This window comes from Lactuca virosa, chromosome 5, assembly GCF_052849685.1.
Source record: "Lactuca virosa cultivar CGN04683 chromosome 5, Lactuca_virosa_CGN04683_v6, whole genome shotgun sequence".
NCBI lineage: Eukaryota > Viridiplantae > Streptophyta > Magnoliopsida > Asterales > Asteraceae > Lactuca > Lactuca virosa.
In genome coordinates this window covers 439,162,852-439,178,567 of record NC_136430.1, presented here as the reverse complement: position 1 = coordinate 439,178,567, position 15,716 = coordinate 439,162,852, and the positions used below count along the sequence as shown (strand labels likewise).

At 34.5% G+C, this 15,716-nt stretch overlaps 2 long non-coding RNA genes across 5 annotated transcripts; one reads left to right on the top strand and one right to left on the bottom strand.

Annotated features, from left to right (window-relative positions):
• Positions 1–589: 589 nt before the first annotated feature.
• On the bottom strand, positions 590–3,000 carry LOC145113880 (uncharacterized). The gene is made up of 2 exons (XR_013710892.1): positions 1,480–3,000; positions 590–828 (listed from the first exon to the last, which is right to left on the bottom strand). It is a non-coding gene; the product is annotated as an uncharacterized LOC145113880 (long non-coding RNA).
• An 8,240-nt stretch (positions 3,001–11,240) lies between these two features.
• On the top strand, positions 11,241–13,250 carry LOC145116632 (uncharacterized). 4 transcript variants are annotated; one of them, XR_013712235.1, is made up of 4 exons: positions 11,241–11,523; positions 11,602–11,667; positions 11,766–11,917; positions 12,576–13,250. It is a non-coding gene; the product is annotated as an uncharacterized LOC145116632 (long non-coding RNA). The 4 variants fall into 4 exon arrangements; XR_013712234.1 differs by having other exon boundaries at positions 11,766–12,648; positions 12,870–13,250; XR_013712233.1 differs by having other exon boundaries at positions 11,766–12,648; positions 12,858–13,250.
• Positions 13,251–15,716: the final 2,466 nt, after the last annotated feature.

Here is a 15,716-nt window from a genome sequence, read left to right as displayed (position 1 = left end):
ATATATATATATATATATATATAGAGAGAGAGAGAGAGAGAGAGAGAAAGAGAGAAAGAGAGAGATGGAAAGTATAACATATGTATGAGTTTTAATTAATTATCTTTTTTAAACGGTACAAAAAAAAACATATTTAAAATATTTAATTAAATATTTTTCACATCACCCTATATAACATATGATCAATATATTAACGATTAAACCACAATATACAACGACTGTATTACAATAATCCAAAAACGAAGAAAATATAAAAACAAATTAGTATAACAAACTTACAAATTAAAAACTATAATATAATAGCATATCTGCAAAAGTGGTCATAAGACCTCAACCCAACACAAAAACCTTTAAGTTTGTTTTATTTCTGAAATTTGTATATGATTTGTATGCATGTCTTTCCAAAAGATTGACATTTTTATAGTAAACTTTTCACTAAATGCTTATTAAACATAATATAAGTTATAAAACTTTTGAGTGTTAAATAATAATTAAGAAAACTTTTGAGTTGCATTAGTTAAAAAATGGGGTTTCAAATGAATATGGTTTGAGGAAAAATGATTTTATTATAAGATATAGATGGATCTAATTTTGTTATCGAAATGAATTTTTAGAAAAACTAACTTTGACATGAGTCATCATCATCACACTACATAAAACATTTTGGACATTTTCAAATCCTGACACTACTTAGGTGTTGTTTGTTTTTTGTCTGCAGATCTTCTTGACCTCTTTTGTCTGCGTCGCACAGACTACGCGCAGACATTAGTCTTCTTCTTGGCGCAGATGTGGATCAGAGTCTTCTAACATCTCTAGCCATCTTCTAGCCTAAAAAAACACATATATCTTTAATTTTTTTGTTAGTTTTTTTCTAATTTATAATTATTCCAACTTTATTAATGATAAACAATTTGAAAAAAAAAAGTTACAATACTTTTAAAAAAAAGGTTCAACGACACAAACATAATATTTTTGACAAATTTATAAATAAAGATTTATTACAATAATGGTCATTGAAGTTGTTTATACAAATATGAAAAAAATCATAATATATTCTTATATTTTTGTGCCAAATTTTATAAAACATTATCTAATACAGTATCGTCAATTTCTTGGGAAAATAGTTATGGTACGTTTTTAATTGATTTAGTTGAAAAAATCGAAATTTATTTCTATCCATTTATGTATCAAATTCTTTGATTCCTAATTACAATGTTTAGGTATAACTTTGCGACCAAAAATTGTTGGTTTTTATCAAATATATACGTTAATTCGTACCATTTTTATTTTCAGTTTTTATACAATAATATATAAAAGTCGATCTATATTTGTTAATTATTTATAACAATGTCATAAAAAAATTAAAAATCACTTTGAAGTTAAAAAAAATCAGTTTATTTATATTTTAGTTTATTTTAGTAACTTGCAGATGTTAAAAAAACAGTTTTTTTTTTTTCAGATTGTAGACGTTTAATCCACCTCTTCTACTGCAGAGATCTACAGATGTAGTCTGCAGACTGCAGACTTTTTGTCTCAGAAAAACAAACAGCACCTTAGTCTATGTGGTCATGAAAGTTCACCTGCACTAACTCCACGACATGAAACAATATTATGTTTGCAACGGAGGATTACTCGGTATGCAAACGCTAGCATAGAAACTCTCGTTAGGGAGGTTCCCTTTCAAAAAAACATTTTGGAAGTGCATAAAATTAACTAATAACAAAGTTTCAATTGTTTAAAATTATAGAGATAAATAGAAGGTTTCAGAAAATTAATTAATAACAAAGTGCATTTTAGAAGTGCATAAAATTAACTAATAACAAAGTTTCAATGGTTTAAAATTAAAGAGTTAAATAGAAAACGATATGTAAGACTAAAAGGCCCTTTTGCCACTTTAAGTTTAAGGAATAAAAAAACACTGAAACCCCAAAAAGATATCTCATAGATGGTCCATATAAAAACCATACCAACAAAAGAGAATCTCCTTTTCTAAACTATAATTACACAAAATAATCATTTAGATCGATTTAATCATATTAGCATCTCAAAGAAAGGTCTATTGAAAGGAAAAGTCTTATATGAATGTTCTTTACAACGAGAAACTTAATTAGATACACCTAGGCCGTGTTTGGTTTAGATACACCTAGGCCGTGTTTGGTTTGTAGTACAAAGGGTTTGTACCTTTAGAGGTTAGGTTTGAGATGCAACAACCAGCTTATAAGTTATAAGCTATTTTATTTTTAAGTTTTTTTTTAGAATGTCATATTAATGTTTGTCAAACCAAAAAGTAGATTATAGGTAAGTTTTTTAAAAATTACTCAGACTAGTGTTTCAATGCTGAACATTTTTAAAATTCTCCAAAATATATTCTTTATTCATTATATAACAAAAACTTAAACTTCTATATACATTTTTATGTCATTTTATATATTTCAGTGTTTATCAGTTAGTTTTATCAAATATTATTTCTAGTGGCTATATTATTAGCTAGCTGCTAGTTTTTCAACAAACATAACCTTAATGTCATAGAAATGAATTCAAGTAACGACCAAAAGAAAAGACAATAAAAATCATATCTTATTTCTTATTTATTGAATCAAAAGAACTAGGGGTGGCTTATCAATCAATATTTAACACACTATAAAACCAAAACTTGAAACATCTTATGTTCATATTCGTAATGAATCCAAGAATTGAAAATGAACCTGTATGATCCTTTGCTCCGACATGTACGATAACTTACACTTCTCTTGACTTCGGTTGTTCTACATTGTGTTTCGTGTATCATCTTCCCCTTGATTTCAATCATTTTGAACATATTTGCATATACTAGACAGAAATTTATGAAGCAAGCACACTAACGATGAACCATAGAACAACCTAAACTAATAACTTTTCAACTTGAACACATATACATACAAGAAATGGAAATACCCATTACTTGATTGAGCAATTGTACCGATTTGAATGATTAGGCACCCTTCAAATCCCGAATTCATAAAACTCCCCTCAATGGTTCTTGATGATTGGGTTCATCGTGCCCGAGTTTTCTTGATAGGATCTGGATACAAGAAGCAAAAAGATTAGAACTTTATCAATCAAGATTCTGAACGATAGAAGCAAAAAAAATACAACTTTATCGATCAAGATTCTAAACTCCAAAAAGTACAAACAGAAAACTACAGTCTACAGACCAACAAAAGTAAATCCCAAGGGAGATAGAGAAATCAGCATTCGTGAACTACAAGAATCCAAGATTTGATCTTTTACCCTGAAGTGATTCCACTTCAAATTGACTAGATTTTACACAGTTCCTATTCCAATTTTTGGTGAAACCCATTATAGAGTAGTGTCCAATCTAATTAACTCAGTAACAAATATGAAGAAGCCAAAGTAACAAGAAGTAAAAAAAGTCAAACATATGAAAACTTTAGAGTTTTAGTTTACTGGTTTTAACCAGACCCTGAAGCAATTCCATTACAAACCGAGCAATTGGTGAAACACATTTAAGATCAGCATCCAATTTATGAACTATATAGAGCAAAATTCCAGAAAAATATGAAGTCAAAGTAACAAGAAATGAACAACTGAACAAGTAACAGAAAGTCAAACGTATGAAATTTAGGTACCTTAGGCACAGAGGAAGCCAAACAATCCCTTGGGGTTTCAAAGGAAGACAAAGAAAACTGTTTCGAAACAACACCCACATCAAAATAAATCAAACCCGAACTGGGTATATCGACCCAGATAGACTTGACGGAGAACCACAAAAACAAATCTTGAACAGAAATCCCCGACAATTCAACGATCTGACCATAAGTCAAATTGCCTGAAACGATTTGATCATAGTGCAATTCGTCTTCGAACTTGGCATTACAAGCATGATCTAAGTAGACCTGAAACCGGCCGGAATCATCCAAGCTGAAGTTGGTCACACCTTTTGGAAACAAACCCATGGGTAATCCGTTTGATTTGAGTGCTTCGTAAATGGTTGGTGATTCTTGACAAGATGAACCCCAGAAATGGATTGAAAGTGAGAAAACGAAGAGTGTAAGAAGGAAGATTGAGTGTTCAAGAATCATGTTTTGGTGTTGCTGAGTATGTACTACACAGGGGGATAGGGTAGGGTTTAAGGGAAGAAGAAGATGAAGAAGAAGAAAGAAGAAGAGGAGGAGGAGAGTGGTGTTGGCAGGAAGAACTGGGAGGGTGGAATAGGAGACTGATATCAATGATTGGGTTTAGAATGAAGGGGTCCGCCCCCGGCAATTGCAAGTGTGTTTTTGTTTAGTGTTTTGTTCTAGGGTTGTGTGTGTGTGGCTTATCTATAACCAACCGTGTCCAGCCACGTGGACAGTATGCAAATATGCCTTCTTTTCATGGACTAGAAATTGTAAATCTACACGTAGGAAACTAAGTCTTTCGGAGATCACAGCTAAATGGGGGTTTTAACATCAAATGTCATGTCTTTCAAACCTTGCGTTATCATTCAAAATTTCATTGATTTGAAAGGGATATATCAAGGGATAATACGAGAGTATTGATTGATAATACATTAATCGATCAATCAAAAACTCACAAGACCCATACATTTCCCACAATTATGATAAAAAGTGAGAATACCCACAACTAAAATAAAATTAGAAATTTTTTGAAATGGAGACAATAAAGAAAGGATTGTGTGTCCAATAGTTGGTTAAAGTGGTGCATGCCGTCATGAACTTTCCCATAACTAGTCATGAGTCTTGTAAATTTACAATTCAAAAGTAAACAATACTTAAAACGTTGAAAACTTGTTGTTCTTAGTATTTAACAATTAATATCAAAATTAATTATTAAACAGTCATTGATTTTACTAACGAACAAACGTTTTATTATTAAGTGTTACAAGTTAAGATTACCGAATTTGACTGTTTGATTGCACAAAACGATTAGAAGTGGACGGTCGAGTTATTGGACAAATGTAAGTATTCATAGATATGATTGTATTTATATTTGGTAACTACAAAAATGCAGATTTTTGGAAAGATACAAAATAGAACTTCTAAAGCAAAATAGAATAGAAATGACTAGTCTTAGAATATAGTTGAACCAAAACACCTATTTTTTTTTTCAAGTGATCATGTGATAACTTTTTGTTCTCATTCATTCAAGATATTATATAAGTGAACCTATTACAGAATCTAATTAGTTAAAATCAAAGTAAAAGTTTTATAAGATTACTGTTCGCTCTAAAATATAAAATTTATATTTTCCCCAATTATAGGGATTTCTTGTATTGTATAAATATACACATTGTGATTAATAAGAAGGCAAGCAAATTCACTTTGTTTTATGGTATCAGAGTCGATCCATACATAACCCTGTTTTTTTTAGCCGCCTTCTCTTCTCTTCTCCTCTTTGTCCCATCATGCCTGATACAACAGAATCCTTACATAAATCTCTCTTTCACCCTGCTTTTGGTGTTAATAACATCAAAAACTCCATCCCTCTTGTTCTTGATCGTACAGATGGTCAGTATGCATCCTAGAAGAAGCTATTCAACATCCATGTATGTGCATATAACGTCATGGATCACATCAAATCCAAGTCCCCTAGACATGCTGATATAGACGAACCAACTTGGCTTCGTCTTGATGCCATTGTGAAACAATGGATCTTTGCTACTATCTCTACTGATCTCGTTCAGACTGTCATAAAGCCTGGTGCCACCGCTCAAGAATTATGGGATCGACTTGAAGAAATTTTTCAAGACAACAAGGTCACTCGCTCCATCTATCTTAAAGAAGAATTCAATTCCACATGTTTGGAATCTTTCTCCAACATTCATGACTACTCTTCTCGTCTCAAAAGTCTTTCTGATCAACTGGCAAATATAGGTAATCCCATCTCTGAAACTAAGATGGTACTTCAACTAATTTATGGTTTGACAAAAGGTGAATACGATACTGTGGCAACCCTCATCCAACAAACTGAACCATTGCCTAGCTTTAACAAATCCACTTCTCAACTGATACTTGAAGAAACCTGGTGTAAGAATCAATCTTCCCACATCCCTCAGGCCCTCATCACCTAGAAATCCATAGAGTCTTCCTCTGATTCGAAACCTCCTACATCAGACTCCAATCTTATCAGTCCTAACACAGCTACTCGCAGTGGTCGGGGTACTTCTCGGGGACGAGGTGGACGCAACAACAATCGTGGACGTGGCAGGGGTAGAGGGCGTTTCAACAACTTTGGTCCCTCTTCCTATCAATGGCTTTACCAATGGTATCAACCATGGGATGTACCCCCTGTCCTTATCCTACTGCAGCCCAAGGCACACAAGTAGGCCTTCTCGGTCCAGCTCCACGATCACCGGTCCACCAACAGCAACCCGCTGGATCCCAAGCTTATTACACCGGTGAACATGGTGTACCCATGACTCCTACTCAACTCGAGTCCGCCTTCCACACTATGCATTTACGTCCACCGTAGAATTCTTGGTATATGGATACGGAATCTACGTCCCACCTCACCAATGATGCAGGTACTCTATATCCTTTTTCTCCCTTAAGTAAACAACATTCTATCTTGGTTGGAAGTGGCACTAATATTCCTAGTCTTGGTCAAGGCTCCACCAAACTCTCTTTTCCTAATCGTTCTTATTATCTTCGTAACGTTTTTTGTGTTCCCAAAATCATCAAAAATCTTGTATCGGTAAGATAATTTACTCGTGACAACCTTGTTTCTGCCGAATTTGACCCTTTCAGTTTTTTTGTAAAGGATTTTATCACGAAGAAAATTCTAACGAGGCACAACAGTACCTGTGATCTTTACCTCTTCTCCTCCAATACTACAAAGTCTTCTTCCGTTGCTCTTCATGTTGTGTCTCCCTCCACCTGGCATAATCGTTTTTGTCATCCCGGCATATCCGTTTTTCATTTGCTTAAACATTATGTTTCTAGTTCTAGTTCTAAAGTTGATCATCATTGTAATGCATGTTCACGAGGGAAACATTGTCGTTTACCATTCTCGTTATCTCATACTATTACTTTTGCTCCATTTAATATAATTCATGCTGATTTATAGACCTCTCCAATTGAATCTAAACTTGGTCATAAATACTATTTAGTTTTACTTAATGATTTTTCACACTTCATCTGGACATTCCCATTACAACATAAATCTCAAGTATTTACCATCTACGAACAATTCCATACACAAATCCAAACCCAATTCAACCGGAATATCAAAACCTTACAATGTGATAACGGTAGAGAAGTTAATAACTGCCCGCTCCAACACTTTTTCCTTAAAACCGGTACACAATTTTGTTGTACATGCCCTTATACATCACCACAAAATGGCAAAGTTGAAAGAATAATGCACACTATTAACAATATGATTCGTACTAGCCTTCTCCAAGCATCTCTACCCCCATTTTTTTGGCATCACGCTCTATCATTAGCCACATATCTTATTAATATATTACCTTCCACTTCCATTCAAAACAAAACACCAACCAAAATTCTATACCTACGCAAACCCACGTACACTCATCTACGCACCTTTGGGTGTCTATGTTACCCGAATATATCCGCCACCACTCAAAATAAACTCACTCCTAGATCCATTCCGTCCATCTTTCTTGGTTACCCGGAAAATCATCGTGGTTATCTATGCCACACTCTCTCAACTGACAAACCCATCATATCCCGTCATGTTACTTTTGACGAGAAGACATTTCCTTACCAAAATTGTTTCTCATACCCCTCCTCTTCTTATGACTTTCTCCATAATCCACCACCCACCCCTTTTCTAAATCCTATTTATCACATTTCAAATAATACCACTCCACATTCACAATCGAGTCCCACTTCACCTCCTGTTACTCCATCAAAAAGTTCAACCAGCCCTCCTGTTGGTTCATCCAATTCATCACCCCCACCAACTAACTCCACATCTGTTCCTTATGTCCACTCTCCAATCGCTCATACTAATCCCCTATTGCCAACAGCCCCACGAAGTACTATTCACACCCGCTCCCATAGTGGTATTACTAAACCCAATCCTAAATATGCTTTATCCTCTCAATCTATTTCTCCTCTTCCTACCAGTCCTAAGTCCGCTCTCCTTGACCATAATTGGAATTGTGCTATGAAAACTAAGTTTAATGCTTTACTTCACCAAAACACATGGGATTTAGTACCTCGCCCACATAATGCTAATGTCATTGGTTGTCACTAGATTTATCGACACAAGTTCAAATCAGACGGTTCTCTTGAAAGATATAAGGCACGACTAGTTGTTATTGGTAAGTCTCAGGAGGTTGGTGTTGATTGTGGTCAAACATTCAATCCCGTAGTCAAACCCGCCACTATTAGAACAGTTCTCAGTTTGGCCTTGAGTAGAAATTGGTCAATTAATCAACTTGATGTCAAAAACGCTTTTCTTCATGGCACTCTCAAAGAAACAGTCTACATGCATCAACCACATGGCTTTGTTGATCCCTCCTATCAGGGTCATGTTTGCAAACTACGTAAGTCTTTTATGGTTTAAAACAGGCACCACGCACATGGTACCAACGGTTCGCCCATTACCTCCTCAGCATCGGGTTTATGTGTAGCAAAAGTGATAACTCTCTATTCATCTTACGCAGAAACAATGAGTATGCATATTTATTGGTTTATGTGGACGATATCATTCTTACAACCTCCTCCCTCACACTCAAGGATGACATTATCTCTTCTCTTAAGTCGGAGTTTGACATGAATGATTTGGGAAAACTAACATATTTTTAGGTGTTTCAGTTACTTACTCCAAAGGTGGTATGTTCCTTTCTCAACATAAATATGCTACTGAAATCATCAAACGAGCCAAAATGGAGAATTTTAAACCTGTTGCTACCCCCGCTGACACGAATTCTAAACTCAGTGCTTCTATGGGTGACCCGGTCGCTGACCCCTCGGCCTATTGTCAACTTGCTGGTGCTTTGCAATATTTAACCTTCACGCGCCCTGGCATAGCTTATGCAGTTCAGCAAATCTGCCTCTTCATGCATGCCCCTAGAGAGCCACATCTTAATACATTAAAACGCATTATACGCTATTTGCAAGGAACTAAAGCTCTCGGATTGAACTTATACTCATCCACACCATCTCAACTTGTTGCTTATATTGATGTAGATTGGTGTGGTTGCCCTGACACTAGACGTTCTACTTCTGGTTATTACGTGTTCCTCGGTGACAATCTGGTATCTTGGTCTGCTAAACGTCAACCCATATTATCTCGTTCAAGTGCCAAAGCGGAATATAGGGGTGTTGCTAATGTCGTTGTCGAAACTTGCTGGCTGTGCAATCTACTTCTTGAACTTCAAACCCCCCTCAAGACGGCTACCTTAGTTTATTGTGATAATGTCTCTGCCGTTAATCTTTCTGGTAACCCGGTGCAGCATCAACGGACAAAGCACATTGAAATGGATATGCACTTTGTTCGTGATAAAGTAGCTCTTTGTCATATTAGAGTTCTTCATGTCCCTTCTTCTTACCAATACGCTAATATCTTCACCAAGGTATTACCACGACAGTTATTCTTGGATTTTAGATCCAGTTTGAGCATCCGTCCTCCTTCCGCTCCAACTGAGGGAGACTATTCGTAGATATGATTGTATTTATATTTGGTAGTTATATTTTCCCCAATTATAGGGATTTCTTGTATTGTGTAAATATACACATTGTGATTAATAAGAAGGCAGGCAAATTCACTCTGTTTTAGTAAGTACAAAATTGTAACAATAAAACCAACTTATTTAAAAAAAATCATAGATTAATAATTTGCATACATATTTGAATTTTGTTCTTAAAGATTTTTACGCCACTCAGATGTTGTAAGTGTCTGGAGTAAATACATATAATTCAATGCAAAGATAAATGTAAATACCAAAAGTAAGAGAACAAAGATTAACACAAATCAGAAAACTAAAAGAATCATAAAGTCGGAAAATGCTCATAATGTGAAAACTCTAATCGACTTGACGAATACAACTTTAATGATACCACTTTCTATAAGTTATCCCACATACCTATATCTCAGACTAATATTCTCGACTTCTTGTTATACAATGCATGGTATATTTTAGAAAGTGTGGCCTCGCGCGTCGCAAATGATAGGAACTAATGTCATTGGAGTAGCCCATAGGTGGATATCCACTAGTAAGTCGCTAATTCATTCCGCCATTGACAACTTCATTCCACAATGGAGCACCCCTACACAACATATAGTAAGCAAATGTATTAGGGCCCACTTTCAAATTAATGGAAAAGAATGACATCCATGGTCACTTTATCTTGTATCCCTTCGACAATTTATGAAAAAAAAAATCTTCTCCTAGATTCTTCTCTTTACTAGCCCGCGTAGATCTCCTTGGTTTGTTTGTGTTCCGAAAAGTATTGGGATAATCTCGAGAAGTATCAGGATAATCTCGAGAATTATCAGGAGCTATCATAGAGATTAATTTTTTTAACATCTTGTGAAAACTTATCCTCAAAAGGTTTCACATATATGGATTGCACGATGACTCATGATTCTTTATCCAAGAGTCTGTAAGCATCGGTATTCCTTGTATATCCAACAAATGTACTTTTAATAGCCTAGGTTTCTAGCTTGGATCACATAGGATCAGGTGTAAGATAACACACTACACACCTCCAAACTCTCAAATAGTATATATTTAGTTTTCTTTCGTTCCATAATTTGTAAAAACTCCTAGGAATCACACGGTAATGACTTGGTTATGAATATAACACGCAATCAACATAACCTCACCGTGTAAATTGGTTGGAAAACCAGACTGGTTGAACACACAGTTGACTATCTCAACTATGGTCATATTCTTTCTTTCATCACCATTCTATTAGGGAGTGAATGTCGAGGTTCGTTTATGGTTATTGTCATTATCTTCGCAGAATGCATCAAACTTTGAGAATATATATATATATATATATATATATATATATTACAAATCTTACTATTTCTAAAAATAGATTTAAGACGTCCAAAACTTTAAGCTTAAAGTACAATAAACCAATGCATATCGGTACCTCTCTCGCTTATCTGTTTACATAATTATCTATTTTCTTCACTTTTTCTCTCCTTAATCGGCTTAGTTGGTCACTGATGACCAATTCAAAACACAAATCAAGGGAATATAGTTGCATTTATTTTGAATTCCAAAATTCACTAATATCTCGCCTGCACTCTCTCTCATATTTTCTCTCAAAAATGGAACGCACCGCCCTCCTTCTTCATCATCAGTTAAAAGTTAAAACCACTACCACATCACCTTCCGCCTAATGATGCCACCCAAGATATATGTATATTCTTCAGCAGCATAAAAACTACATACTACATTTCTCTCGCTAAACACCTCTACGAGCCCTAAAAACGCCCACTAACAGCCGCCACCCTCACCGCCAGTTGCCACCATGTATCTCCATTTATCTATCTATGGTTTTAATTCAAGAGTCGATGATCCATCGAAGCAAGGTACGTTTTCTTTAGTAGGTTATGATTGTTGGTTTTTGTATAGAATCGATTCTTGATTAAACCCAAAAAACACTGCAGGTGGGTTGATCTGAATCTGTGTTTGAAGGTCTGGTTCGCTTTTCCTGTGGGATTGTGGTTGATCTGGTAACATATAGTTCCTCTTCTTTCTCATGATTTTGGTTTCTGATTGTTCTGATTTACAGTAGCGGAATCAGTATTTTAACAAGTTTTTTCTCATGTAGGATAAAGAAACAAGAAATAGAAGCAATGAAAAGAAAAAAAAATAAACGGTTTCTCCTTCAGAGTTCTCCCTATATAAAATCCTTTATCTCTCGACCCTAAACCGCTAAAATCGCACCATGAAACCCAAAATGCCAACCTCAACACCATCTGGGTCTATCTCTATCTCTGTTAACCTTCTCTCTGTTTGTTGTATGTGTTTACCTCTATGTGTTTGTGTGTATGTGTGTGTATGCTAAGGAATTGTGTATATGTGTTTAACTTTGTGTGTGTAGATTTCAGTATGCCATTATATTTACAAATTGTGTGTCCATCTGTGTGTCTTTCAATCTTTGTGTCATCTGTGAAGGGTTCAGGAATACCAAAAAAACCATGTAGTCACCTGGTATGGTTTCAGAACCTTTCTTCATCTTTTTATTTTATTTTATTTTCTTATTTTACCTTCTCTGATCTTCACCCATATCTCACTTGAAAGTTTTTGTGAACACATGTAACTAAGGGCTCTTACTTTGCAACACTTACATGACCAACATGATTCCTATTAGCAATATTTTCAGGTGGTTGTTGATATCTTTAGTTTTTTCGGCAGATCCCACCATAAATGATCTATCGAGGTTACGCTTTCAATAGTTTCTTTTGTGGTTATGTTAATGAGGTTTTTTGAAAATTTCAAGGTTAAGGTTTATATTAAGCTCTACATAAAAAATAGATGGATGAAATAAGATAATAATCTAAGGGCAAGAGCATATTTTTATTGTTTATTTCAAAATTAAAGCAGTTGTATAAAATGAGTTGTAATTATCTGGATGTAGGATAGATGGTGGTCAAATGAAGTTGTGTACAAGGTGCGATGGATGTGAGAGTAGTATATGAACTCTACAATAGGTAAGATATCCTCATAAAGCTCCAATTTGCATGTTCCATAACTCCAATCTTCAAATTTTGATTTCAAATTTTCATCCATCAAATGCGTCCATAATGGTAAATACCTAAATCTTTGTCTCAAAATGGTCTAGGATCTAATTTTTCTTGATTTCTCACATCTATACTTTTGCTTTCTCGTTGGTTTCTATATTTCTTTTTTATTCTGTTAGGGCCTTTGTTAGTTTTGAAGGTGAAAGAGGACAAAGATGTTGAAATTTGGGTTCTGAAATGTTGATGTGGATTTCAAAGGAGACACTTGAAGCCTCACTTGGACGAAAGTTCACCTGATTTTTTTTAATCCAATATCTTTTTCTTTTAAAAATGTCAAATCCTTACAAACGATTAAAAATTACAGTTTGATGAAGCAAAATCTTTGACTTGTGTTTTTTTTACTTTTCAGTTTATTTGGGAAAACTTTTTAATAGACTTTGTGTTGTGATCGAATGATTGGCCCGCATTGGAGATTGTGTTTTGCACCAATGGTTCAAATTAAGTCTATGTGATCATTTGGTTGTAAGTTTGAGAGACACATGTCTGTTGTTAAATGTTAGTTTCTTGATACACATGAGCATGAACATGTACAAAAAGATCATGCAAGTATAGTTGCATATTATATATTCTGCCAATTAAAGCTCAATTGTGACATTGGTTTCACTCTTTTATCTGTGTAAAGTTTCACCCTTATAACTATAGACACTTCAAAGTTCAAATAATAAAAAAATATAAAGTTGCATCCTTATGACTATAGACACTTCAAATAATAAAAAAAAAACAAACGATTTTTTTATTTCAAACGAGTTAAAACAAGCTCAAAATCTTTGACTAAAGAAACATAGATTTAGTTCAAACCTCCGGTGGTTAATATACTAATATCTTTTTCTTTCATAATTTAGAGTCGAAGTTTATTTTCTGTTTCATATAGATATTTGTAATTTAATTAATACCTATGTGTTTAAAAAAACTATTAAATAATCATCAAAGTTAACTAAAATAACTAAACATATTTTTTGTATTTCTATAACTTGTTGAATGAAATATGTAAGCACATCTCATTCTTTTCCGCATACAATAAAACCATAAGCATCAAAATTGAAATATTATGAATTATAGTCTTCAAAACATTCATTCAAGCGAATATTAGCAATACATAGACCATCTTAATCCTAGAAAATATTTACAATACATAAATCAACATAGTTTGAAATCGGAAATACATGAAAATAAGCATAGTTTAAGATACAAGTTACATAAAAACATAGACGTCGAATTAAACTTAATATGAATTATAATCTTCAAAGTGGTAGTATTCATGAAATCAACAACTAGAGGTCCAACCTTCTTCCAGTTCACTCTCATCTACTTTGGTCATTTGAGTTGGCACATACCGTGACCATAAGTGATATTTTTCTATGCATTATGTGTTATTTTAGAAATGAAATTTTCCATAAGTAAATTATTCACAAAAATAAAATTATTCAACAAAAGGAAATTAGTCGACACAGCAAAAAAGAAATCGGTCATCACTTCGAAAAGGAATCTAATCACCGAAAGAGAATAATTCGCCAACAGAAACTATTCGTCACCGCCGCTTTGCGCGGGTAACGACTAGTATATATATATATATATATATATATATATATATATATATATATATATATATGTGTGTGTGTGTGTGTGTGTGTATGTGTGTGGGAGAGAAAGAGTGAAGAATTTTGAGAGTTTTTTTTATTTGCTTCTCGACTACAACCTTTTATAGTTTACATACATCAACAATTTCGACTTATAACCACAATAAGTAAACTTGCAATGTAACGTCCCACCGAAGCACTTCCTAGGCTTTCCTAGGTTCCTGACCTCACCCTGCCATCAGCTGCTGAAGAACTCCCCATAATGCCAGTTACCCACCTCATGAATACAATCACATGCAACAAAGCTTAGATAATCCTTCGAGTAACAGACTCATCCCTACAACGGTTGGAATCAGACAAGGGCAGCAATAAGGTCAAATCAGTAGCTAACTCCCATCACCTAAGAGTTCCACAAAGCACAAAGCAAGCAGGATTTGTTCAGTAGCACTCCAATCCATAAAATAACCAAAGAAAATCCAATCCCACATACTACAAATCATGACAAGAACTTCCACTCTTGCTGTCGATTGCCTTACGCATACAAATTATATCCAAACTAGCATCCCATGCTTCCTAGGCTACAAGGCAACACATATCAAACCAATCTATCACTGACTAATCAAAACTAGCATGCAAGTCAACAAGATCATACAATAGGCATACAAGGCATCTCTCCTAACATTCTATCATGCAAACACTGAGCAGATCCTTAGCCCTAACTGACATGCGATTCACAGATTCATAACTCAAATCATATCAGATAACATGTATGGGTATTTTGGGAGAAACTTACTTGAGCTCAGTTGATTACATGCACCACACCCTTTCTTGTCTTAGAAAACTCTTTTCTTAAAAATACATTTCTTTTTGAAAAAATTTACCAAATCCTCAGTTTGAGTTCAGACACACCCGAGAGTATGTCTGAATCCTTCAAACCAAGGCTCTGATACCAACTTGTAACGTCCCAAAAAGAAGACCCGAAAATTTTCATTTTTAAATTAATAAAACAGTAAATCATATCATTTTCATAAAACCAGGGTAATCAAAGTTTTATCAATACATCATCATTATCAAAGTAAATCACAGAATGCGGAATCGAATGGTGTGTGCTTTGCAATCATCCCTAGCTCTTCCCTTTGAAAACAGAAGTACCTGAAACATAAACTGAAAACCCTAAGCACAAAGCTTAGTGAGTTCCCCAAAATACCACATACCTTACTTACATAGATAAACACATAATGGGCCCCACCCTATCATCGGGCCCCGCCCGACATCGAGCCCCGCTCGGTATACAGATCTGTCAGTCATCGAGCCCCGCCCAGTAAACATATAAAACATATAATCATATAAACATACAAACACATGCGAGAATCACAAAGATAATAGCATACTATACAATCA